Source organism: Trachurus japonicus, chromosome 11 (assembly GCF_045865225.1).
Source record: "Trachurus japonicus isolate A0001 chromosome 11, Traja_1.0".
NCBI lineage: Eukaryota > Metazoa > Chordata > Actinopteri > Carangiformes > Carangidae > Trachurus > Trachurus japonicus.
Window position 1 is genome coordinate 11023846 of NC_140917.1, and position 23696 is coordinate 11047541.

Genomic DNA, 23696 nt, shown 5'->3' on the forward strand with positions numbered 1-23696 from the left:
ATTGAACACGAAGGTGACGGACTCTGACAGAAGAAGACAAAGACACAGACGCAGAAATAACACACCGCTCTCACCTCTGGATTCTTCAGGGACTTGTTTCCACGCTGCTTCACACTTCACCTAAACAAACTTTCATATCACCACAGTGGACCTGCTCAGGAAAAAAAAAATCAATATGCCCGGTAACATGGACACACATTTGTATACCCTTGTGTCCACGGAGGCGTCTTGTTTGCCTCTGAAAGAACAGCGGTCGCAGGAGGATTGCCGCTCCGTGCTTCCACGAAGCAGCCAGCAGAGCGGTTTTGTTGTTTTTACTTTGCTTTTCGTCTTGTCTCGTCGAATCTGTCGACCTCCGCGCAGCCCCCCAGAGTCCAGACTTCCACACTCATATCAGAGGATGTCAAACGCACGGAGCTCGGAGGTGGGAAGTGACAAGAAAACCTGTTAGTCAGTTTTTTGGTGGAGTTACACCGTCTCCAGGGACGAAGTGAAATCAGTCTGCAGAGCTCCCTCTGCTTCGATAAAAGGGAGTTTCTATCATCGTGTCTCAGGTTAAATCCACACACAAAACACACAAAAAACGCCGGCGTCGGTTTGCGGTCGAGGTTGGACTCGTTTCTGCAGCATCTTTACATAAATACGAGATGGCGTTTCTGCACCGGCGGGCAGGAAGACGTCTCACCACCAGGGTAAGGAGGGAAGTTGAAACAACATGATTTGATATTAAATTTGAGCGGAGCTTGTTTCACAGCTCGGTGTCGGTAAACGGAGCTGTCAGGAGGTAATTCACAGCAAACAGAGGGAAACGCAAACACAAGAGGAAGAGCGAGCCGGGGGAAACGAGGTCAGAGCTGGAGGGTTGTGAGGATGTTACATGACACGGTGGAAGTGGACTACACGAGCAGAGGCGACAGGACCAGGGTCGGTCTGACTGTAGCGAAGGTAAAGAGGAATAAAAGAATTAGGATTTGTATGTCGACTAACACGAACCAGCTGCCTCCAGCTGATACATCCAGTTTTATAATGAGCTCGAAGCCTGATATCACGTTGACTCACCTCTGTAGCTGCACGCGCTCGCTGAGAATCGACTCTCTGGTGTTTTCTCTCCATGTTCCAGATGAATCAGTCTCTACCAAAGACCTTGATGTTTGGATTTGAACTTTTTTTTTTTTTTTTTGAGTTTTAAAGGTCCCATATTTTACACTTTTTCATGTGTTTTATTTGAAGTGAAGATCCATGAGAAGATATATATGTGGTTTTAAAGAACCAAATATCATCTCTGTCTCCTTCTCTTTGGAGCTCTAACAACAACAGGGCAGTGTCAGCCAATCAGAACCAAGGGTCTCTGACATCACAAAGTTACGGGAATTACTGACGGCTTGTTTAAATGGGACATATTATGGAAATATCACTTTTTGAAGGCTCTTTAAAATATATTTGGGTGTTTGTCTTGCCTTCCAGCCCCCAAAATGTGAGAATTGACAAAAAATCTGTAATGTGCAGACTCCCTAGGTTGAAAGACCTTTAACATTTAGTCAAGTAAGCCCCGGTACGGAGCTTTTAACTGGATACGCAGAAGTTTCTGGTTTCTGCTGATGTGTCTTTGTTACCTACAACAGCAAATGAGCCCATCAGTGTGAAGATACGCTATTTCTAAGTAGTCTAATTCTATAAGGCATGGTCGGGTCGAACCACTGACGAAATTATATGAATAGACATTACTACGCACGCTGCAGATAGCTGCTAAAAAAAAAAAGTTTTCAAAGCAAGTCCCGTCTTCTTTCCGACGTTTCCAAAACAAATGTACACGCGCCGGCCAGACAAACTTCATTCCGGCAAAACACCACCGCTCCACAGGGGCCGCCAAAATCAACACTAAATGAAAAGCCTGTACTTTAAAGAAACACTATGTAGTTTTTTGACCTTAAAATAATGTTTCCAAACTCATTTAAGTGGTAGAAAAATGGTTAATAGGGTGAATCGTGCTGCCGCTGTAGCCTGAGCAGGGACGCGCCGGCTGCAACTGCACTATGTAACTTTTGTGTTCAGGTAGGAACACAGCGCCACCGTGGTCCTGGTACATCACAGTTGCACTAAGCTCCAGAGACTGAGCACTGGCACCAGAACCAACAATGACAAATTCACGCAGGCAACTGTGCTTCTCCGAGGATACAGCACCTTCTTAACCAGATAAATCTTACATTGTGTTACTTTAATAATGACTAATCACAAATTAATGCTACATTTTTTATTTATTCAAAATTGACGTTAAAGGGATATTTTTCAAGTGTTTAGGAAATGTTAGATGTATTGTGGTTTTGTCAACAGACCCATCTTACAGGACTTTGTAGCAGAATTTGCCCTCTCTTTGACCTCTCCAGGCCACCGTACTGTAGGTTTCTTCCCCACGTCTCATGTTCCTGAAGTTGTAAATCTACCAAAAGGAGCACAGATTTTAAAATTCCATTCACGTTCTGAAACCAACATGAAAAATGATTTACAGTCTCGATGCTGTAAGACAAATAAAGCAAAAAGCTTCAGAGTGAAGGTCGGCACGACTTTTTATATTTAATGATGAACAGGCAGGATGGTGTGAAAGAAAATTCTGGTGTCTTCATTTTCAGGTTCTGGTTCTTTTGGCTTGATTAATCCTTCTCTTGTGCAGATTGGGCTCTTTAATCTTTGATCTTCACCAGACTCGGTTGGACTGTGTGAAACAGTGTGGGAAAGTTAACATCTTCAGAGAAATAATAGTCTGAAAAGTTCAGGTGAAATGTCCGAGGAGTCCCTGCACTGCTTTATTTTTAATGGATGGTAATGATTCAGGGCTTTGTTTCGTTCTTCTCCTGACGTGTCTCGGCTCCTCTCGTCTCCTGACGGATAAATGTTAATGAGCCCTGGGCCGGCGGCAGAGGTGGCCGCTCACAGCTTCTCACATTACACAACACACCGTGAGACCAGAGAGTCGCTCCGCTACACAAACTTTAAGAACTCAGTTCAAGTGTTTGAACCCTCTGTGATTACTCTTCTTCATCGTCTTCCTCTCTCTCTAGCAGTGTGTGTGTGTGTGTGGTCGCAGTGACCCAGAGAACCAGATATTGTGTAAACAGAGATAGTGTCTGAACACTTCTGAGGCTGCTGAAGAAGACTCCTTATCTGTGCTCTCATCTTCATCCTCCCCCTCCGTCCCCTTACAAGTGCAGGGCATTCTGGGAGAACACAGAGCTGCATTGTGACACCGAAAAACATCATGTGGAGTTTTCCAAATAAAGAGATAAAGAGGGAACATTGTGGTTGTTTTTTTTCTTTTTCTTTTTCTTTGACCGACTGTAGCTTTAGCTTTTTATGACAAAACGCAGCCTCTCGTTCTTTTCAATGGAGGAGGACCGTCAGAGCAGCGGGGACACTGGCAACACAACCAATGCTCCGATGACTTCATCCACGAGGCCAATTACATACAAGCAACCATCATTCTTGTAGGATGACTTTGAAATGCCAACAGTGTTTTCCTCCGTCTTACCTGGTGATCAATAATACAGTGACAGATGAACACATCAGTCACAGTTGTTGCACTTGCACATGTGTCTTAGAATGAGTGTTGTAGAGGACTCAACTCAGACATGGACTAATGTTGACCTTTTCTATCTGCATGATTACTTTGACATTTTAAGTAACTTGGAATTTGGGTTAGGTGAAAATATGCAATGCATTCTGGGTAGCCCTTGCTCCCAAGGGTGGTGTCAGAAAATCTCAATATTGAGGGCTATACAGCCCTTAAACTTGCCCCTCAACTTAATTTTTCTGAGAATCGGGACAGCACTAGCACTAGCGGGAGCGCGCATTTTTGAGATTGAGGGTTAAGCGAGGAATTGGAATTCATCCTTGGACTCGTTTTTGGTCACTTCAACTCGACTCTTCTTTAGTGACTTGCACTTGACTTGACTCATCTCTGACTCTGTGAATCGTCCATCGACTTGGACCTGAGTTGAACCCAAGGTTTACTGACTCAAATACAAGAACAACTTTCTTTCTTTCTTTCTTTAATTTCCTCCTTGCTTTTCCCCAAATTTTATTTATTTTATTTTTATTTATTTATTTATTTAAAAGGGACAATACACATTAATTTGAGGATGTTGAGTTTCCCCATTTTATTCTTCTTAACAATTTTATACTTAACTGCTGAAGCATTACATCTCATTAAATGACTGCAGTAGCTTAATTGCACCGGGGTCATGCTACTTCTACATAAGTAAGGGTTTACATATATACATATTAGACTTGTACTGATGAAAGCCACCAGTTAACAAAAAGAATTATAAATGTCTGAAAAGACTCTGATCTTGTGTCAGTTCCTGAAAGCAATTCTTTGTGTTCTTATGCTTCTTGGCGTCGTTTTCCTGAGGAGCTCGACGCACCACAGTGATGCAGAGAGCATCAGATATCTCAACACAAACCATCTGGCTCTCTTTGTGGTTTTCTAAACTGCAAAAGGATAAAAAAAAAAAAAACCCACAACAGTCTTTTTCAGGAAGGACACGATAAATCGCCTACTCGTTCGCCCCGAGAGGCGTTAATTATTTAAGAAACACAAATCAAATCCAGAACAAACCCTGGCAGCAGCAGCAGACTTTCTGCTTGTTATTGAGTCTCGGCAGCACATTCACTTTGATTTCTTGTCTTGTTGTGTGGTGTCTTTGCTCTGCGGCGTTATAGCTCGGTGTCCACTGAAACGGGGAAATAAGGAAGGATGAATTACACTGCAAAAAAAAAAAAATCCATTTTAGGGCTCATAATCAAATCCTGAGCCTAGCATTCTTTCTTACTTTCTTTCGTCTTCTGTTAATCTGTAAATTTAAATTTAAAAAAGTGCTGTTTTCATTTGGAATTCAGTTCAGGTCGCAGCAGCACGACTTTATTTACCTCCTGGTATTAAAGTCTGATCGGCCCGTGGATACACTCTCCATATAATAACCTGATCACACTCCTATCTGCTGTCTCCGAGCGCTCTCCAGTCGTTTGCATTCTGCCGGCTCTGCGATCGTGGCATTTTCCAGCGTGCTGCTCGATATATGCAGAGCAGACAAATCAGCAGGCGAGGGGCAGAAAAAATAAACATGGCAGGTGTTACTGTACACAACCACCGGGTACTATTTCCTCAACATCTACTACTACGTGGGAAATAAAAGCGATGACGAGTCGTTTTCATTTGCTGCAGCTGCTTTTGAGAAACTCTGCTCTGCTTCCTGTTTGAATCCTAGTAGGAGTTAAAAAAAAATCTATTTGGGGTTCTGGTGATGTTTCCTCCTCTCTCTGCGCACTGGTTGTGCTTCACCTGACTGAGATCCAATCATCATTGCCCCATTTACACCTTATAGGAGGCAGTTAGTATGCACCATTTCCCCACACATAACCTGGTATTTATACAGGAGGGATGTGTTGACAGAGACAGATGGAAACCATGTGTTTGTGTCTGCAGGAAGGATTAATAATTACATCTTTGTTTTGCCATAATGATTCATTTCATGTAGAATTGTCTGTATCATTGATCATCCCTCTGACATGTAATTATCATCATCATTGCCACATCACCGACAATTATGGTTCATAGCTACATGTGATGAATTTGAGCTGCAGCCCACGTTAAACAGCCTCAGACATGTGTGATGGTCGCTGCGGACGCTGTTCCTCTCAGTAACAGGTCTGATTAATGGTGGGTCGATATTAAAAAAATTTGATTCAGGTCGTATCTGTCAAAAGCACGAATATGAATCTGAGAAGAATGTTTTTGTCATTGTGCACGTGGTTCTTCAGGTTTAACATATTTCAATGAGACAAACGTACGTGTAGATTAAAATAAAATTGAATGATCTTTTATATTTTTGAGAAGATGAAGTATTAAATGATAATCCTTTCAAAGGTCAAAACGCTTATGGTCATAACTAGACATGGGCTGGTATGAGATTCTGACGGTATGATGATAAGCTTTAGCAAAAATATCATGGTTTCATAGAGCGCCTGCTCTCCCCGACACAGAAACAAACACTTTTTCCTTGTTGTGATGATTTCTTTACAAAAATAAACGGTCTGAGATATTTTGGACATTACCACTGCACTGCTCGACCGTTTATTTTTGTAAAGAAATCCTCACATCAAGGAAAAAGTGTTCTTTTCTGTGGCGGTGAGAGCAGATAGTAATGTGTTTCCAGGATGTTTCAGAGTTAGGCTGTCTGAGGTGAGTGATTACATGCAAAAACACAAAGTTTATACTGTTTATACTGTACACTATATGAGTTCAGTGGTATCTCGTAAGGATTCGAGTCATGTACCATAGATATTTGATTGTTTTCTGAGTGTTTGTTGTGGTTGAAAGAATTGCCCCCATGGGTTAGCGTTGTGGCTATCCCTAGCGCCGGGCAGCCATGGTATAACTCCTGTTTGCCTGCATCAATTTTAGTCGCGTTTTTTGCTCCCCCCAACACTGGGTGACCATCAGGACAACGTCTTTAGGGGTCAAAAATTCTCCTTTAAACGAACTCCCTTCATTCTGCTATTGCTGAATGGGCGACATTGGCATTTGACTTTGTGTGGTCCACTTATGTGGGGGATAAAATCAAGCATTTGTACAATGAAAAAGTCTAAATTTTTTTTATTTTTTAAATGACTACATTTTTCCTCTCTTTTTGCAGCGGCCATCTTGGATGACCAGTCAGCGTGTGGTCGTGGCGAGCGTCTGGCGCTGGCTCTGGCGAGGGAGAACATCAACAGTCTGATGCAGGACTCCTCCCAGGCGAAGGTGGAGGTGGACGTCTACGAGCTGCTGAAGGACTCCCAGTACGACACCACTGAGACCAGTAAGCCCTCCGTGTGTGTGTGTGTGTGTGTGTGTCCTAACCCCCCCTCCTCCTCCTCCCCGGCTGACAGTGCGGTGCCCCGAGCCTCTCCCCGCTCCCCTCCAGCTCAGCCTCCGCTCCCTTGACATTTGCAGCGAGGACTAAACTTCAGTAAAGCGTCTCTGTGAGGAAGCGGAGCGCAGCAATAAAGCTGCAACCTTTATTTAACAAGCCGGGTCAATAGTGCAGCAGGTGCAAATGGCTGTTCTACACTCGGTGAACCTGCACTTTAAAATACCACACGTGTTCAGCAGAGCTACACGGCAAACAGGCCGTAAGATGAGTAAAGTCTGCCGGTGAGCTAATGATCCTTAAATCTGAACCAGCACCTCGCTGATAACAAACTACGATAGTGGAAGCTGTGAAACGCCTCGTTTGATCGGTTTAAGACAGTGTTTTTATACCTTGGGGTTGGGACACCACGTGGGGTCGCCTGGAATTCAAATGGGGTCGCCTGAAATGTCTAGTAATTGATTAAAAAAAATTACTGATAAAAATAACTAATTATTATTCTTTTTAAAATTACGATTAAAACACCACACACAATCTTAAACAACTGTATTCTATACTTTCACCTTCTCAAATATAAATCGAGTTCAAATAAAATGCAGTATATAAAAACATCTCTTTTCCCACACACATACAGGACCGACTTAGACTCAGACTCAAAAAAAATAAATTTAAAAAAGGGAGGGGGGGGGGGGTTGCAAGAGTGTCATTCAATGTTCATAAAGAAGGAAATGAAAAAGAAATAAAGAGGGATATGCAAATCAATTCACGAGGCTGTATATACTGTATATATATAGATAGATATAAAAATATCTTCATTGACAGCTGCGATCATGTGACTGCACCTGATTGCGGGGTCGCCGGAAATTTGCAGGGGTCACAATAAAGGTAGGGAACCACTGGTTTAAGGGAAAGATAGCGAAACATCTGGATACGTCTGTCGTTAACCCAGAGGAAGTGAAACCACGCCCACTTATGTAAAATGAGAGCACAGACACAAAAAAGTGGGCGTGGTTTAAGAGAAATGCCCTCACCTGGACAAACAGAACCTGAAAGTATCTGAAAGATTTAAAAACCACAGCTCAGACACAAGGTCAGCAGACTGACAGACAGAAGGACAGACGTGTTGTGGTGTTTTACAGATGACACACCTACAGTGTGTGTGTCTGTGTGTGTGTGTATGTGTGGCAGGGTCACGGTGACCGGAGAGCTCATAGCGGCGTTCTGCAAGAGCAGCTGCTGAGGACGTTTATCGATTATGAACTGCCAGCAGCGCAGAAAGAGACTCCCCGATGGAGAGGCAGCTAATGTTTCCCGTCAGATCAACACACACAAACAACACACAAATGTTGCGTTATGCGAGTAGACAGACAGTAAATAACAAAACCGCAGTTCAATAATAAAAACATCCACAGCAGAGGGAGATCAGGCTAATAATGTTTGGCCCCCTTCAGGATATATGTGAGTGAACGGGCCCCTGTTTTCGTTCTGCACGGCACTGCTGGCGCCACAAAAGACCCCTGATGAAGTGTGTGTCCTCAGGAGGGATAGCTGGGGGTAAAATCACTGAGGTAGATCTAACAGCAAAGTCCTTATTCTACTGAGCGGGTGAGCTACCGGAGGCCTCTCCATGTGAGGCGTTTAGTGAACATCTGTAAATTGTAGCTGCAGAAAATAACCTGGTTTTACACTCACACAACTCCCTCCAGACGGCATGAGTCCCTGCAGGTGCATCGGTCACACGCTGCACCGCCCACCAGCACCGGTCGATTCCCAAACTGTTTGGGAATTGGTGGTGGTGGTGTGTGTGTGTTTGTGTGTGCACTGCAAAAACTCAAAATCTTTCCAAGAATAATTGTCTTATTTCTTGTCAAAATGTCTAATTTCTAGTCAAAACGTAACTCTTTTCACTTAAAATAAGACTCATCACATAAAAAGTAGCTTGTTTTTCGACACTTTTTACTTCTTTCAAGCATATTTTCACTTGAAATAAGTAGAAAAATCTGATAGTGGAGCAAGTTTTTCTTTCTTATTACAAGCACACAAAAAAATTTGCTTTCACTGGCAGATTTTTCTACTTATTTCAAGTGAAAATTAGTTTGAAACAAATGAAAATTATCTAAAAACAAGTTAATTTTTAGGTGATGAGTCTTATTTTAAATGGAAAGAGATTAGTTTTGACTAGAAATGAGACATTTTGACAAGAAATAAGACAAATATTCTTGGGAAGATTTTGAGTTTTTGCAGTGTGTGTGTATGTGTGTTAGTGTGGTGGGGGGAGGAGTCTTGATGTCTGAGGATCACAATTGAGAAAAATATCTGCTCATTGTGTCGATTTTAAAGGACAAAAACCTGATCATAAAAAACATTCAGTTTCTTTTCCTGGTTGTTTCCAAAAAAAAAAAAAAAAAAAAAAAGAAATCAGAATCGAGCTCATGTTCTATTCTGGATGCGACTGAATCTCAGTTCTGTTTCCTAAAATATTATTCTTCTTGGTTCTTACCTTCTGAGTGAGTCGATGTGTTGGTTTTGGGATTTTTCCTCTTCAGCCCCTCTCATCTCTACGAAGCAGAGAAAGAGGAAACCAGAACTTTTGTTCAAAAGAAAAATCCAGTCGCTGAATTAATGACGACGGGAACATTCATTGTGTATGTCGGTGTTCAGAGGTCTTTGCCTACACTTCAGCTCACAATGATTTTCTCACGAGTTCTTAGATTTCACCAGAAACAAATCATTAGATGACTCGCTACGCATCCAGTGATATATAATACACACAGTAAAACACGGTAGATCATTACAATCCATATTGTAGGAGAAGACTCAGTATGTTCTCTGTCTCTATGATCACAGGCTTAGCACTTCCACTTCAGCTTCAAAACAAACCTTTGTCTTTTTTGTGTTTGTTTTCTTTCCTCTCAGTGTGTCAGATTCTGCCGAAGGGCGTGGTGGCTGTGATTGGCCCCGCCTCCAGCCCGGCCTCCGGGTCCACCATCAGTCACATCTGTGGAGAGAAGGAGGTGAGTCAAAGCTAGGTTGGTTTCTGTTGGTCATGTCGTGGTCGGCTCTGAAGAGATTCTTTCTTTTGGACTTTATTTTTTTAAATGTTTGGACTTTTTCTTGATTTCCTGTTGAACCCCCCCAGGCTTCCGGTTATTTACTTTCTCAAGTGCTCATACCTTCCTGTTATTGCACCCTCTGTCCCCACATGACTTATTGTCTTTACACAACCTCACACACACTCTCACACAGTTACATTCAACAGGTCCATGTACCATAGTTACCTCTGTCGTGTAGTTTCCCTCCATTACGCCTGTGCTGTGTTACCTGTTGCCCTTCAACTTGAACTTTAGGAACCATTGAGGAAGTTTGTGCATTACAACCACAAGAACCAAGGTCTGATTTATTTCTGGGGTTATTCATCTAACCCCCGAAAAAGTCAAAGGTTATTACTTACCAATGGCTCAGGAACACTTCACTTTGTAGTGATGAACATTTCTGATTGGCCGAGTACTTGTATTTTATTTTACCGGCCATGTTTAAAATCCTGCAGCTTCAAACCAACTCTTTAGTTGTGATTCAAGACTGGTTTTAGATCAGAGTCCTAGAAGAAAGTGTATGACAAGGGCAACATTCGTCCTTTTTATTTCTAGGAGAAAACAAAAACCTTGAAATAAACCTTAGATTTCCACAATCAACTCACAGTTCCAGGTGCAATAGTTTGAAATGCACCTGTTGCACCTGTGCTTCCACTTCTCCCATGAAGACTTTTCTGTTTTCGGTTTAAAAAATCCATGAACAGCTCCAGCTTTGCTTCGGGGCTCGTGTCTGATGTTATAAAAAATCTGATGATACTCAGAATGAATGTTTAGGAGTGGATTTTCCTGCAGTGACACTGAAACAGTGGCGAGAGAGAAAAACCCTTCACCTGTCAGGCAGCAGGTGTCTGTAAGGATTTTCTGAAGGCTTTAACTGGAGTTGAACCGTTTTCCTGCCTCAGTGAATCTCCTGGAGTCCGTCTCCATCTGCCTCTAAGCCTCTAACCGTCCTCATATCCTTTTTCCTTTTGCCTGACAGGTCTCATATTATCGAATTCTCAGCTTGGATTTAAAATAAGCTGTGCAGATCAGAGCGAAGCCCCGTTGAGCTAATTACAGTTTAACATTTAAACCTTTGCAGGTGTGAACTGAGTCTAAATCACCCAGCGCCAGATCACACAGGACACTTGGCCTCTGACCCCATCCCTCATTCATTCATTGATATGATTAATTTTTCAATGTGTTATTAATTTTTCAGCCTAATTCAGACAGTTTCAGTCACTGGACCTCGGCTTTAACAATCTCGGTAATATTATTTTACATTGCAGATTTACTGTTTACCCCAAAAAAGGAGCAAAGGAGCTACTGATACATTATGTACCAGGAGCTAAGGTAGAATACAAGTTCATTTAGAGCCGGGGTCTACCTATCTTGTCCTTTGTGTCTCACAAAACTCCATTTCCTTCCACTTATCTGAGGTTGGGTCACAGAGACAGCAGGTTATTCCTGTTATCCGTCTTTCCAGCAATGTTTTCCAGCTCCTCCTCCTGAGGGATCCAAAGACCCAGGAGTGTTGGGTCGACCCCAGTTAGATGTGTCTAGAAATCCTCTAAAGAAAGACACCCAGGAGGATCCAATTCAGATGTCCCTACTCCAACTGATCTTCCACACTGATTTGCCCCTTAATTAAACAGCTTCAGAGTAATTGTGATGGTTATATGACTTGTTACGGGGAGAATAGAGGCTCTCTGCCTTCCACCTGGCGTCTCTTGGCTGAAAACCAACCATGCAAGATCAGCGCCTCCAACCCCATGTCTCAGATGTCGTCTCTCGAGAAACATGGACTGCTGCTCATGGCACTACGACACAAACACTGTTACCGAGGTTATCCACCTCAGTAGACATCGCTCCACGGGTTGCCTTCTCGCCGGCTTGGTTGAAAACCAAAGGGAGGGGGGGGCAACCAAAACAGGAAAAAAAAGCGACTGACGTGCATATAGTTCCCCTTTAAACCACACACTCAACAGAGGAACTGTTTTTTACTACCCAGAATTCAAAGCTGCTTAAGAAGAGGGTCTCACACAGACAATTTCATAATCAGTTTGAATCCAACCAAAGTCCAAAGCTCTTCACACCAAGGTTGCCCAAAGCTGATCTGAGACTCTTAGAGTTCTTTTACAGAGAATTTTACAAGTTCCTCCAGACCCAAAATCAGATTTGTAATTCCTGGACATGTGGGAAACTTTCTGTGATGATTGGAATTTAATTGAAACAACAAAATGTGTTGAATATCAGTATTTTCTTAATCTAAAGACGGAAATCTGTGTGGGTAAAACAAAGAAAAGGTCATAAAGGTCACAAAAGCACTGTAGGATTAAAGTTATTGGTGGACAGAACGAGGTTGATGTTTCTTTTATCAGGCCACAGTTTTCTCTTAAACACAAGAATCCAACAGACGGAAAGTTGTGAAATCTAGGGTCGGCATTCATGCTCCCCACAGGATGAACCGGTTCTTTAGTTTGGTTCTTCTTCTCCAGTGTGATCCTCCCCATCGATCCTGATATGAACGTGTCCTCTGTGTGGAGGTGAACTTCAAACTCTCTCTGTGATTTCTGCATGAAATATCGCTGACGATCGGCGCTTTACTCTATTTTCAGATTCTCCTTTTCAGACGGAACAAAGAGTCGATTATCAGCGAGAGTTAGACTGATTAAAGCTTCCACATCTGTTATCTCAACTCCCCCTAAAGCTTTTGAAATATTTGCTCCCTTGATGTCATCACCTCCCGCTCTCTCCCCTTTCTCCTTTTCAATCTTTTTATTCTTTTTTTTGTTATATATTCATTTCTATTTTCAGCCCCCATTTTTCCCCATCACTCCGACTTTCCCTTCTTTCCTTCTCTGGTCAATCATTTTTCTCAATTTTCCCCTTTGCCGCTCACATGAAGGAAACCCCCCCGAAGCTGCCACTGTTTCCTTTTCACCCTAATAATTCTTCCTCCCTCTCCCTCCCTCGCTCCCTTCAGATCCCTCATGTGAAGATCGGTCCCGAAGAAACCCCAAAGCTGCCGTACCTTCGCTTCGCCTCGGTGACCCTGTACCCGAGCAACGAGGACCTGAGCCTGGCCATCGGATCCATCCTGCGCTCCTTCGGCTACCCGACGGCCAGCCTCATCTGCGCCAAAGCAGAGTGTGAGTCCTTCCCGCCGTCTCTTCATTTCCTCTGCCTGATGGTTTCAGCTCTGCCTCGCCTGTCCCAAGGTTGAAACCATTTGATTTTTAGAGCCTGTAGTGTAGCTGCTCTGCTGCTCTGGGAACTTTATGAGCTCCTGTCCAACTATTCATGTTTATCAGCTCAACTCGACTCTGCGCAGTGTTTTAGATACTCGTGGAAGTGCTGAGTGGCTGAATGTGGCTGTACCAGGGACAGTTTGGGTTCATTAAGAAGCAAGATGTCGCTGCAGACTTGGTTGTGATGACCAAAAGTTTGTCTCCTGTGGCTCGAGGATAAAGTTCATTTGCACTTATGGAAGCAAAATGAACCAGCCCTGAGAAGCTTAAAGGGATAGTTCAACATTTTGGCAAATTGGCCCATTGCCATAATCGCTATAGTCATAGCAGTAGGTTCGTTACCTTTAATTGTCGGTGCAAGATATTTTTAGAACGGCAGAGCAGAGCGGCGAGCTGCTCAGAGCTACACTACAGAGGCTCATGGGATTTCTTGGTTTCCCTCATCAAACTCATCAAATACACAATCCAACAACTCCAAAATGCTCTGGTGGACAAGTTGTGACCTGCACATTCACCACACTATGAGATAATAACAGAACGTTACGAGACGGAGCCGTTTTAGAGATAAATGAACTGCTTGCTGAAAAACTGCCCCTGAATGCAACGCGCATCAGCGGTTTTGCATGAATTTACCTCTAAAACAACTCTGTCTCGTAACGTTCTGTTATTATCTCATAGTGTGGTGAATGTGCAGGTCACAACTTGTCCACCAGAGCATTTTGGAGTTGTTGGATTGTGTATTTGATGAGTTTGATGAGGGAAACCAAGAAATTCCACTACCCTCCGTAGTGTAGCTCTGAGCAGCTCGCGGCGGCGCACCACTGTTCTAAAAATAGGTTACACCGACGGTAACCGAAGGTATTACCTACTGCTATGACTATAAGGATTATGCCAATGGGTCAATTTGCCAAAATGTTGAACTATCCCTTTAAAGAAGAAATATGATAATCAGTTTATTCCAGTAATATTACACTTTGATTTGTTACTGTAGGTGTGTTGGGTAAAGTGCTCTGCTCAGGATGAAGGACGTGGTGTTTGGACTTGACTGTAAATATTAAATCTAATGAGGAGACATGACATTGAAGGATTTCCATGTTAAATTTACTATGGCAACGCATTGTATTACAACCCAGCTCATAACTGAATGAAAAGGGGAAGCAACATAAACCAATATGCTGTTGGTATTTATTATTGAGAAGGTAAGTATTGCAATATATATGAGTCAGACATGATCAATCAGCATTAGATGTAAAATGACCCATGTAGTAAAGGCCACTTGTTTCAAATGGTGGGGAAAAGAGAGCACCAGTATCGGATATCTATAATCTTTCAGTACTGTTATAAAACCTCTTGTGTGATTTCAGCTTTTTTGGTCCTGGTTTGTGATTTGCTGCCTGATTTAGCTACAAAATGACACAGAAAAGCATCATGTTGAATATGAAAATCGAATTATCTTCTCAGAGACGGTTGCATCCACTGAAATGGAGCAAAAAACCAGGCAAGTGAGGCTTAAAACGACTGTTTATGAATGAGCTGGCAGCCTCCTCCCCTCCCCTCCACCCCTCAGTCCCCACCTCATCATGCAGTCAGCTGGTCAGCAGAACCAAACATTCATTCAGTCATAATGTGTGTCATTGAGTCAGTTTGTGGATTAGCAGAGTCCTCAGACTGGATTAGCGTCTCTCTGATGAGCTGGATCGTTGTCGGTCGATAGTGGAAAGATGCTCTGATTTATTTATTTATCTCCTCGACGCTCTCGTCTCCTCCTCCTTGTGTTCTTCCTTCCTTATCTCTGCCCCCTTACTCCCTTCCTTTCTCCTCCTCCTCCTCCTCCACCTCTCCTGTTTTATCGATCCCCCTCCCGTGTCTTCACCTGACTGGGGCTGCCCCGGCTGGCTGCTTAAACGCACCCTCTGACTGTCTCTCAAGTCTTCAGCCGTATCCTCGGCCCCTTAACAACAGCGTTTAACGGGCCTGTATTGTTGCGGTGAACGGTACTGTCAGCCCAGTTAAACGCAGCCTGACCGTGATGAACGCTTTTATGGCGTCGATTAGCCGAGACACGGCCGCTGCTCGCTGTCAGGGACGGAGGCGGGGAATGAATTGGTGGGGCTGGGCGCCGGCTCTGAATGCTAACACTGCAGCAGCGGCCTCCTCTGAAAGTTACTCAAGAAATATGTCAATGATGAAACTTCCTCTCTATTTATATATAATTAGTCACATTAGCACAAACTAAGTAAAACACCGTCGTTACAGTCCTGTGGCTCTGACATCTGCTGTCGTGGCAAAAATAGACAATTAAAACAGAATTGTATTAAACTGTGAGCTGTCAAGGCTTCACAGCTGGATAATGTTTGTTTTCCTGCCGAAGATCTGATTACTGCAGCCACAGATTCATTACTGTTTTAGTTCCTAAATAAATGAGAAATTAGCAGCCACAGAGTCCGCAGAGCCCAGAGTCCTGATACAAAACCAATCTGAGCAACTGAAACCCTGAAAGATGCATTAACCCAATAATCCATCGTTGTAGCTGCTGCTATTGTTGTTGTTGATCAACCAATCAGTAGTTCCAGCACCAGATTCAATATTTTAAAAATTCTTACTCCAGGGGAAGCATACATAAATGTAACATATGCAAATTAGGTTAAATAAAAGCATATTAATAAAATACATTGAGCCTATAGGAATCCATATATTTATGTGTCTAGTCCATACAAATGAATGTTTATGTAGGTATACTGATATTGTAGACATATATTATCTCTAGCCTTTGAGTTGATATTGTGAACAGTAGTGTCTAAAAGTCTGAGACCACTGTTACTGGACATGTTTAAAATGAATGAAAAATAAATAACAAAAACATGTTTGTGTTTTTTAATTAACTTTAATCACAATGATTCACATATATGGCTGCAACAAAAGTCAGAATGTTATAATCATATATATAGAGGATCCATAAAATAGAAGTGAAACCACAGGAGTCTTGATATAGAGACACATACTGATTATTAGATTATACCAATGACAGTAACATCAAGTAAAAATGTTTTGTGAGTGAGATGAATTTTGTAAGACTTTTAAATTTTACAATCTATAAGTTTGAAATAATCAGTTTAAGTGAATCCAGTCTGGTCTGGGTGGACAGACGGGACTGGGTTTGTTCTCTGAGGGGGAAATTAAGGACCTCAACTGTCACAATTTGTTTTTCTGTGTTTATTTGCCTCTTTTCACAGCATCAGCGAGTCGTCGTCTCTTTAACCTGCTGCTTCCTCTGAGAGTTTCAACTCTCCCATATTTGGGAAACACTCATACTTATTTACTGATGCGGTTGATGAGGTCGTGGTAACTCGGTAACACGCTCCTTTTCCCGCCCTGTAGGCCTGCTGCGGTTGGAGGAGCTGGTCCGCCGCTTCCTTATTTCCAGGGAGACCCTGTCGGTGCGGATGCTGGACGATAGTCTGGACCCCACCCCCCTACTGAAGGAGATTCGTGACGACAAAGTGGCCACCATCATCATCGACGCCAACGCCTCCATCTCCTACCACATCCTCAGGAAGGTCAGAGATTTTTCAGCTCCAATCAGACACTACATTCAAGGCAACATGACTACACTTCCTCTGTACAAAACACATAAAACACAAAAAATCTCAATAAAGATAAAGAGTGATGATATTTACTGAGGCACAGCTGCCTCATCAACATGGTTATATATAAAGTGTCTGAAACACACTTTTATCCACTCAGACACAGATACAAGGTTTCTTTCTGCTTGTTAAAGCAGCTCCACTTATGTCAGAAGAAATTAATGCACTTTTATGAAATATAACATGGGGCTTAAGGCGACGTGAGCTAATGCTAATTCACACAGAGGAGGCAGAGTAGTTAATGACTGGAGTGACTGTTTTAACTGCTAGCGACCGCGCAACGGTTTAGCAACTGTCTGACTCGTTTATAAGCAGGTGCTGACGACAGATCGATCAGTCATGTTGTATTAGTGTTTATGATAAGCGATCAGAGCGGAGCCGTAGACTGTAAATAAAGATGGACGCATCCCTCAGAGTAGTGGTGGAGCTGCTCTGCTCAGCTGTCATCATGGCAGAGCCTGACTCCGCCCCCTAACTCCAAACTAATCTAAACATGGTAAACATACGTTCATCCACCTGTCAATCAAAGCAGCCACGCCCTCAATTATACATAACTTTGAAAAAAAAAAGATGCACATGGCCGCCGGGAGGGAGGAGGGTTAGCTGTGACTTTTTACTACAGTGGAAATATGTACTCTGAAAATGTAGGGGGAGCTCTGCAGAGAAAAACAGCAGTAAAAACAGCGAAAAAGCGACCGTACTTGCATAGTTCCACTTTAACAGGTGACTTGTATAAAAATTCACCTCCCCACATCATCATAAAGGGGGCAAACAGTTCCTTGTACCAGACTTTAACATGTTTGTTTTTGCTAACATCGGAGTCTGTGGTGGTTGACTCATTTTCGGATCCAGCCTCTAGTGGCCGTTAGAGGAACTGCAGTTTTTTGGCACATGAGTGTTAGCTTCATGCTTCAGCTTTTGGGGTTGATGCTTAAAGGGATAGTTCAACAGTACTCTGTCTCGTAACGTTCTGTTATTATCTCATAGCATGGTGAATGCGCAGGTCACAACTTGTCCACCAGAGCGTTTTGGAGTTGTTGGATTGTGTATTTGATGAGTTTGATGAGGGAAACCAAGACATCCCATTAGCCTCCGTAGCGTAGCTCTGAGCAGCTCACGGCTCTGCTCCACCGTTCTAAAAACAGCTTGCACCGGCAATTAAAGGTAACGAACCTACTGCTATGACTATAGGGATTATGGCAATGGGACAATTTGCCAAAATTTTGAACTATCCCTTTAAGCAGAACAGTCATCTCTTCCATACAGGACAGACAGCAGGCTGAGGCAAATGTCAACCTGTATCAGTTTCAGCATCAGTGTGGGACAAACTACGCTCTGACTTCCCACAGTCCAAACTACAGATGGAGAAACGCAGGACGTGTGCTGCATCAAACCTGCCTCTGCCTCCACACATTTACATTCTGCCTCGGTGCGTTACACTGCTCCCTGCATTAGCACTAACCCTCCTGGATGTAAATCATAAGGAGGGTGAAACAGACTCAGCATCAGTAAGTCCGATGATCTGATTTTAAGGAAGCAGCTCAGATGATCACAACCTTCTCTGACTGAGACGGCGACTGTGCCAAAGGGTTAAGATCTGCAGAGCGACATCTGGATATAATGTTTGATGTTTCGGTCCCGCCAGGATCCTGCAGCGTTTCAGTCTGATTATCGAGCTGCAGAGTTTGCAGCCATTGTGCTGTGGGAGCTCCTGTGGGGACCGATGAGTGTCCCAGTGCAAACATGAACTTGTTTTTACTCAGCAGACGCAGCTGTTTAATGCACTTAACGGCAGACCTGGAATATCCTGAGGCTTTTAGAGAACCTCAGCTGGGACTATACGAACGAGTCCTGCTCCTCTCGTCTGTTCAATGCCTCTTTATTTCCTGCTTTATTTGTGTGTTTCTTCCTCTGCGGTGTTTATACCGCGTACGTTGAACGGGACCTTCACAGTGCAGATTGGTCTCGTGCCAAACCTGGCCGGTGGAGTCGACAGACTTTACAGCCCCCAAACTAAATCCAGCAGCTTTTGGCAGGTTGTAATTTCGCTCTCTGCTCAGTAACCTTGAAGGCCTGAGAAGTTCAGAATACAAAATAACAGCGCTCAGTAACCTGCGGGGATGAGGTGGCGTGAAGCTCGCAGTGTGTGGAAGGTTAATGGTTTAATATCACAGACAGTCTGCGGGCTCTAGGCTGTGAGGTTGCCGGTTGAAATCCCATCAGTGGTGGGAAGAGGTGCTCTGTTGTTCAACAGGCTGAGGCAGAAACAGCAGCACATTAAAGAGGAGCGGAGTCAGTTCAGCAGGTTTAAACACGGATCTGCACTCACATCACGTCCAGACCCGAGCTCTGATTTGATGCAGGACTGAAATAATGAGTGAAGAGTGTTAGCTAACGATACCTAACACCTTGTTGTTTCACTGTAAAATCGCCTGATGCATACAAACCGTGGGCTGACGGGGGCTGCAGTCTGAACAACACAGTGATCCTCAAGCCGCAGCTGATGAGAGAGATGGCAAATAACTACACAGACTCACAATCACCTGCTGCTGCACCGTGAGGAAACACGTTCACCTGTGTGTGACAAACAAAGGCCGGACCAGGTTTGGCATCTAATGACCTGCCTGCATGTGAGGCATCTGGTAAAGTGCAGCATCTCCCGATAGTCTGCAATGGAGGTGTTCAGGGGACATCTGTAAATTATAGCCCCCGCCAGTCAATGCATGCAACATATTAATTGTAGCATATTGTAAAACGCAGCATGTAAGATGTTTAGGGGACATCTGTAAAGTATAGCATCCATTGATGGTCTGCATGGGAGGAGGCAGCATCTGTAAGTGTCGTGTTTCTTGACTGCCTGCATGTGAGGTATTAAAGGGATAGTTCACCATTTTGGCAAATTGGCCCATTGCCATAATCCCTATGGTCATAGTATGTTTTTTGGTGCAAGCTATTTTTAGATCGGCAGAGCAGAGCCACGAGCTGCTCAGAGCTACGCTACGGAGGCTAATGGGATTTCTTGGTTTTCCATCATTAAACTCATCAAATACACAATCCAACAACTCCAAAATGCTCTGGTGGACAAGTTGTGACCTGCACCTTCACCACGCTATGAGATAATAATGGAACGTTACGAGACAGAGTTGTTTTCGAGGTAAATTCAGAGACAGCTTGTTCTGTTATTATTTCATAGTGTGGTGAATGTGCAGGCCACAACTTGTCCATGAGCACGTTTTGGAGTCCAGTGAAGGTCTAATGAAGGTCTGGTGAAGGTTTAATGGAGGTCTGGTTGGAGCGCCACCGAGCAGGGGGTTGAACCTGCTCTCATGCAGCTCTTGAGTGAGTTTTGGATTTGCAGGTGAAAAGACACATCGACATTTCAGTTAAAACTCATCTGGACGTCATTTAAAACTTTTTAAAATGTCTAAGTTACAAAACCCCTCAAGCGGTTATAATTCAGATTTGTCAGTTCATCCCAGATTAAAGCTGTAAATCAGCCAATCAGAGCCCATTGAGCTGTTTCCAGCTGCTGTCCTCCCTCCCACTGTTTCCAGCTCTTCATCACTGACACATCCTGTCGCTGAATCCAGAGACAGAACCACTGTTTCAAGGTTGTTTCATGTTACTCAACACGCAGGAACGCTGACACAGTCTGTCGGGGTGAAACATAATTGTCTCCAATTTAGGACGAACGGGAGTGTGCGGCGTGGAAAAATATGGAGCAGATGGTTCAGAGAGAGTTTGAGGATGTTTATTTTCTGCTCTCGCTGCGCTAACTGAGCTCTTTTCTACTTCTTCTCCTTCTCCTTCCTCCTCTCCTCTGCTGACCTGCAGGCCAACGAGCTGGGGATGACGTCAGCCTTCTACAAGTACATCCTCACCACCATGGTAAGAGCTTCGCACCTCGTCTCTACATCCAGAACAAAGCACTCGCCCGGGTCCTTCTGCACCTCCAGCCCCCTCCCTCCCTCCCTCGCTGGCTCACTCATCCTCCATTAAGATCCACTTCTTTTCTTCTCTTCCATTCGTCCTCATAAAGACAATGATCCTCGTCTTTTTCTGTACAAGTGCTGGTTTCATCCTTTTTCCATTCCTCTCCTAAACCCTCTAAACCTTCTCTTATAACCTTATTTCCTCTTTCAGTCCGTCTGATGTTTTTCTTTCTCTAAACCTAATCCGTTTCTCTTATCTCCTCCTTTCCTTTTTATCCCCCTCTTCCATCATCCTCTTCTTTATTGCTTTTCTTTTCTGTTCTTTTTTTTCCAATCCTCCCTCCCTCTTTTTCTGTTTCATTTCGCACGTCCTTCTTCCTTCTGTTTTCCATCGCTCTTGTTTCTGTTTCCTATTTTTTTCCTTCTTCCTTTCTTTCATTTTCACTAATTTTGTCCATTTCTTTCTTTACTTTCCTTCTTTCCTCTGCTTTTTCACTTTTTATATCTTCTCCCATTACCCTTTCCTCACTCTCTCCATCTTACCATCCTCACCTCTGTTTGTTCCCCCTGATATGTTTTTAGGTGTATCGAATCTTTACCCTTAACTTTCCCTCCCCTCTTCCTCCTCTTCCTCCCTCTCTCCTCTCATCAGAGATGCACGCTGGTGCCCGTCGCCGTTTGTCATCTTTATAATTTCCCTGTCCGGCATTGTGCCCTTGTGCGAGCGGACTTTGCGTGGATAATAACTCGTCTCGATCCCCGCCTCTCGATGTGCCACAGACGTTAACGGAGCCGTTCGCAAGGGCGCTTCACGCAGTGGTCGCAGAACCAAGGGCGAAACCCCTCCTCCTCCTCCTCCTCCTCCTCCTCCTCCTCCTCCTCCCCCCGCCCCGCTGCTCTGGAGGCTGGATAGGGACCAACCTGCATTGCATTGCTGTGTTTGACCTACCTGTAACTTTGTTTTAAACACGCTCTGCTGACGGCGAAAAGGCAGAGGCAGGTTTCAGGTGACAGATGCCACCAGACGTCCCGTTTTAGTGAGGATGGAAGAAATGAAACAGGGAAAAAGGAAACTCATCAAAATCAAAAATATCAATCAAATAAACTTTATTTGTCCCGGAAGGGAAATTTTGTCTTGGGCAAGTGGCATCGTAGCTGCTTTGTACTTGCAATACATACATACACAATACATACACTACAGTAGTAACAATGGCACACATATCCTAGAAAGAAAAGAGAAAAAAAAAAAGAAAGTGCAGAGAGTGCAATAAATAGTTTAAAATACTTATAATACAAGTTCAAATAAAAACATACTAAAAAAAAAAAAAAAAAAAAAAATCTCAGCCACCTGAATAATAGCAAAGCGAATCTGGAGCCTGTTTTAGCTCCTTGTTTTGGATTCACTGCTCCTCCTCCTGTGTGTTTCATCAGTCTCATCCGCAGCTGCTGCTGGACACGGAGCCGACGCCGGCGCCAAACACTGAGTCATAAACGTGCTGCGAGTTCAGCCCTGAGCCGTGTGTAAGGAGGGTCAAACCAAACATTAGACAAAGTTCATTAAACTCCATCTAATCTACTGCAGGATCACTCGTTATCTCCAGAGTGACGCCATCTGCGCGTTGGCAGCGCGGCGGCGAGTCCGTGTTGGACCGGACTGAAATGTCCCGACAAGAACTGGACGGATCGACGTGAAAATAATCCATCATCTCCCCCACCCGCCCTCCCCAGGATGAATTTGAATGACTTTAACTTCATCCACCATCGATCGTTATGTTGAGAGCACCGACTTCACCCTCACACGGCCGCTCTTATGCAGCAGTAGACTTCAGACGATCAGACAGCTCCAGAAACCTCCTGACCCCCACGCCTTACCCCCCCTCCTCCCTGATGTATCATCCAATACGTGTCAGTGAGTGTAGAAGTGGTAGAAAGGCGCCGTATAGATGTGTTTGACTGGGTGAATGTAAAGTGGTTTGAGTGGACGATGCTGCTGCTGTAGAAAAGGCCGATTTAACTGCAGTCCTTTTTGAATCCCCGTCCATATGGACCCACCAACCTTGAAGGAATGGGTTTCTCTGACCTGAAACCTGCTATGTTTTTATTTCATCATTCAGAAAAACAGCCAGCCTCTCCCCTCTGATTGGCTCACTGACCTGCAGAGATGGACAGAGTACTTGACCCCAGTACTTGAGTAAGAGTACAAATACTACTGGTCAAAATTTACTCCTTCACAAGTAAAAGTAGCTCAGTCGACATGTTACTCGAGTAAGAGTAAAAAAGTACTTGCTTTTACAGGTACTTAAGTATCCAAAAGTACATGCTTTTAAGTTTACTTTAAATAAAAGTAAGAGTAAGAGTAAATTTCTTATTTTTCACATCAATGAATTACTATAATTTTTTTCTAAATGAATTTAAGGACCTTTTAACTCTTGTTTCTGAGAATTAACTCTTTGAAACCACCTGCACTGATGTGCTGCTTTTAGGGGTTAGGGTTTCCTTCTTTGACAAACACAGCTTGTGTCCAATAGGATTTTAGAAAAAAAAGAGCAGACCTGAAAGTAACGAGTACTTTTCAGCCTTCCTAGAAATTAACTTGAGTAAAAGTAAAAATATTTGTCTTGGAAATGTATTACAGATTATACCACTTTCCCTTGATTGAGGTCCAGTAAAAAGTATGATGGTCTTTTGACTCTCCTCTAGCAGTTGTTGGATTGTGTATTTGATGAGTTTAATGATGGGAAACCAAGAAATCCCATTAGCCTCTGTAGCATAGCTCTGAGCAGCTCGTGGCTCTGCTCTGCCAATCTAAAAAGCAAACAAATAAATGTTGGCCCTGTTCAAAGGCAGACATATGACTGTTCTCATAATAGTTGGAGGAAATTAAATTATTTTT

General features: G+C 43.4%; 1 pseudogene across 1 annotated transcript in view; it reads left to right on the forward strand.

The window, feature by feature from the left end:
- The window catches only part of LOC146978260 (glutamate receptor ionotropic, kainate 5-like), a 206216-nt pseudogene that overhangs the window by 128160 nt on the left and 54360 nt on the right, over window positions 1-23696 (forward strand). The window contains exons 3-7 of the transcript XR_015037067.1: window positions 6690-6854; window positions 9822-9919; window positions 12963-13128; window positions 16606-16784; window positions 20706-20759. The product of XR_015037067.1 is annotated as a glutamate receptor ionotropic, kainate 5-like (transcript). The remainder of the gene's footprint in view (window positions 1-6689; window positions 6855-9821; window positions 9920-12962; window positions 13129-16605; window positions 16785-20705; window positions 20760-23696) is intronic.